Below are 4604 nucleotides of genomic sequence, written 5' to 3' on the forward strand. Positions count from 1 at the left end.
TCATCAGAAACTACATGCCAACGCTGCGTGATTTTTTGTTGGTTCTGCAAATATAACTAAGAGCACTTGAGATAAGAAATATAACGTTGCATCCGGCAACCCCCTCTACAAGTTTATTTCCCAGCGACCGGTTTGCTCCGGAACCGGCTACAGTGTTTGTATTATGTCCTTTACTCGAACTTCGGCTAAAACACTTAGTAACAGACTTCGGCTAAAACACGGCCGGAAAGTCAATGTCCCAACGCCCATCTGATTCATATTTTTTCAACAAATGTAGAGTGACACGTTTAATAATGGTTAGAACGTAAATGTCAAGTGTGTGTTGTAATGTTTGCTACCTTGAAACTGACACGAAGGAAGAGATAACGCAAGGGAGCGTCACAGGAAGTTACGTCATCGCCACGCCGGCTTGCCCCACCTTGCGTCATGCGGACGTGAGCATGTTGTGACCACCCGGATATGACGTTACGTGCCGATAGGCGATAGGACAGTTTTGTTTTGAGAACATTCGATAACATTTCTGTAACGGACTATGGTGTCTTCTACCTGCGCCACAAAAACTTCGGGTATGGCCGTCTAATCAGTTCCAAGCAGATGTTATGCTGTGGCATTGTATAACTTTTCTTACATCTCAGGATCGCGAACACTGTCATACCAGTCGACCAGGACCTAGTGTGCGATACATGTTCCAATGTCATTTCGAGAACGCACACATACACATTATTTTATCTGTCACAGCGCCAGAGGAGAATGGGCGTTGTATTATAGAAGGAGCAACTGCTGATAATGCGTCATCATGGCACTGGAACCCCCTATTGCCAAGGTCACAAATGTTTTGAATACGAAACATCCTCTCACCAGCGCTCTATTTGGAAAATCCAACTTTAGGAACCGGATAATCACGATTATCCAGATAAGCCAGTGCTATTTGAGACCGTCTGTTTCTAAAGTGACCGCCGTAACCAAGGGTAGGGCATCCCGCTCAGATTGGACATCTACTGACCCCGTCCTACGCATTGAGTGTTGGGAAATCACATATAGACTACATATAGATCTTACATTTGCCAAAAATATAAAGATCAAAAATGATTATAAAAAATCTAAAGCCTGTTGTTATTTGTGCCAAAGGTCTTATCTAAAAAGCAGTCGGGAAGAGAACTGGAAAGAATGTAGAAATGCCGTTTGACCTTGTTAGGGGGTTATATTTCCTGTTACTAAGGTCAGGTTGCCTGTTGGGACCCAACACTAACCTTCCATACAGTATGTAATCTCCTTGAATTTCCTAACCCCCAAAACGCTGTGTGAAATAAAGCAGAATTAATGAAAACATTCACATCATTAACAAAGATGTTTAGTTCGACCTACTAGACTAAACATTCAAAATTACTATTACAAGTTATATTTAAGTGGCATCAGTGATGAAGAAAAGCCTCAATTTTTACGTCAAAACAGTGCTATCATTCGAATATATTTGGAGACCGTTTGAACTCAGACATGCAAATTTGGAGATGACATTTAAAACTTGGCGCTGGTACGTGGTAACGTTACAACGTTCTAATGTCCGTCTTGGTAGTCAGCCTCGTTCCCGAAATGCAGCCAATGCATGTGATCTTGTCTTACATCTTGATCATGGGCGTGATGAGCCATATCGTTTGCGCTCTCCTGTATGCGCACAATCACTCATAACATTTAACTCATGTATTAATACTCACAGGCGTCAAACTATTATCATCAACCCGGTAAGGAAATGAGCTCTTTTTTCGACGCTAATATTTTTTTCAAATTCAGCCCACCAATTGTCCAGGTCCAAACGATGAGTACAACACTGAAAAGAGAACACGGCAGTATTTGTAAACAAACTAAAATTACGATCTTATACACGCCCTTCGCATACATGTATGCACATAAGGGAACCTCACATGTCCTCAATCGTGACGTCATATGTCAACATGACCGGTATAAACCGGAACAAGTTGACGGGTGTACGTCACGAAAATGACATGTTACGTGCCCCCTTCTAATTATGGTAGATTGTGTTTGGGGGAAAGTTAATTTGGCAGTAGTAACTTATGCGATACATGACTGGTTATTACGTAATCAAACCAGATATGGTAGATAACGTGATATCCTTATGCATGATGATCCAACGACCCCTGAGGTCAACCGTTTAATGGGTGAGATGAAGTGAGGATGACCTTCAAATGAACCAGTGCTTCTAATTGTCACACAAATCAATTTATCTATTGAAGAGTTGTGGTCGTCAAAAAAATCATAAATTGATGTTTTGTTTTGTTCGCATCCTAACAAACTAATGCCATCTCCTAGATCTACATGTATTTGATATTCCTAGCTCAAAGATCATTTCTTTTGGTGTAACGTTAATTAAGTCGCCTGTTATCACGCATCGTTGAACAGAGTAATGATTCAATGTTGACATCGGTTGTTTAATTCTTTTTGTTGTTTTATCGTGTCACAGTTGGGCAACGTATACTCAGAAATGTTACCGATATTCTCTGAGTGAGAGTGGACTGGTAGTCATTGATATAACGTTACATAGAAATAAAGTTCTGCTGCCTAGTACTGGTCTACTTTTCAGTTTGTGTATAACGTTATAACTATAACGTTAATTAACCGTTATGTATTTTGGCGTGGTAGCACTCTTGGTAGACATTTGGTTTTGAACGTTGATAGCATGTTCTTAATAAATCTTACATGGATGTAGACGGATTTCTAGGCGGGGAGCAACTTTAATAAGTTTGAATTCTGTCTGCCCTTCCCACATATCACCGCCGCGCCAATGTCAACATTGTTTAGATACTTGGCACTTTTCCTTCGCCAGACTGTTTAGATTTGCCGTGCACGTGCCCGAGTCTTGTGACTTGGAAGTTGGACTGATTCTTGGCACATGGGTGCCCAGGTAAACCCACGGTGCAGGTACAGTGTGGTACAGCAAGGAGGGGATTTAACCTCCTTGGGTACAGTGACACATTTTGGAATGTCCCCGACGAAATGCAGCTGAAATGATTGATGTTGCCGTGACCTGTCTCTGTGAAAAGGTTGAAGAACAAGGTGTCGTCGTCTTCGTTAGAATTCTGACCTGACGCCTGGAATGTCGCCTCAGGCTCGACGCTACGTGTGCACAGGGCATTGTTAGTAATCATTCTGCCACTGTGTAGATGAATGAGTGACACTGTAGATAATTGGGCGGGAAATGCGGGTCATGAGACAAGATCGAACGATTCAGGTTCAGCACGAACCATTTCATCCACAGCAGCTTGAATATCGAACCTTATCGATCCTTCGTGGGCAGATGGCTGTTAGATTTTATATCATATTGCACGACGCTAAAAAAGATTCGAGCATGTAAATTACAAAGAACGACAGCGTTTGTATCAGTACGCGCGCTATGTCTGGCACCTGGCCAAGAATTTAACCATTCAAAAAAATCCTATAAAATTCACGTAACATCAAGACACCCATCAAAACTCAACATCCTACCATAGGCTGTATACTTCTATTGAAGGTCAGACACCTTCAATAGAAGTATACAGCCATGACACGATATGTAAAAGGATATTTGGCTTTGTTTTACAAATATTTGCCTGCGTAAATTAGTCCGCGGAAGGAAATTAGCGCAACCAGGTCGTGCAAGCACAATGTTTACTACGGTTCCAACAATTGCGCACCCTCCCCGACTGCCTAAATATTCTTTACATTTCCTCTTGGATTTGGGATAAATACCTCAAAGAAACACCCAAGAGTGTTTCCATATATAAATATTTTCAAACGGCTTCTATCGCGATCCGTTCTACTCGTGACGTATTTGGATCGATGACAAAGTTTTACGCTTGCAACCGGTCTGCGCCAGCACCTGACTCGGGTATTTTAGGCCGTTACCACGTACGTAAGACGCGCGAAAGGCTTGGGCTCACAAAGGGGTTCCCGATCAAGCAGGCCTCCCGCCACCCACCCACCCACGTATTTTCATTTTGTGTGATCCTAATTCCCACACCAACCCAGGCAGGCACATGTCACAAGATATAAAAGATAACAAATATCAACAATTTAATCATAGGTTAGAGAAACAATGGAAATATAGCGATGAATAAACGTAAATCAGCGTTGATGCGATGACTGTTAACTATGGGGGACATTGTCCTGGCGGTAACGTAAATCACTAACATGATTTTGTTTGGAATAAACCCAATATCCAAATGTTGAAATTGTTCTTTGAATAGAGTACCTCTGCCTCCTTACTAATATCTGGGATAAAGTATAGAAATTTATATTTGACATCCAAATGAATTAATACCTCCATGTGAAACGTAGTGAGCCATTTGAACATGTGGAATAGTCCGTATTCTATGGAATTTCTGTTCTTTTAGAAAACCGGAGTGGTCCTGACATTCGATTAAACCAACTATGAAAACGTTTCGTCCCATAAGATTAAGAGTGAATATTTTGTCCATTTTCTCTGTGACATTGCGGGGGAATTTCCATTGTTTACCCCCATGCAGGTCCTCTGGAGGGAAGGCGCGTGACTAAGTCTGCGTGTGTGTGCCGGTTTCAGGGCGGCCCGCTGTCCGGTTTCCCGCCAATCCCGG

This window comes from Branchiostoma lanceolatum, chromosome 11 (assembly GCF_035083965.1).
Source record: "Branchiostoma lanceolatum isolate klBraLanc5 chromosome 11, klBraLanc5.hap2, whole genome shotgun sequence".
In the NCBI taxonomy this organism is placed as follows: Eukaryota; Metazoa; Chordata; class Leptocardii; order Amphioxiformes; family Branchiostomatidae; genus Branchiostoma; species Branchiostoma lanceolatum.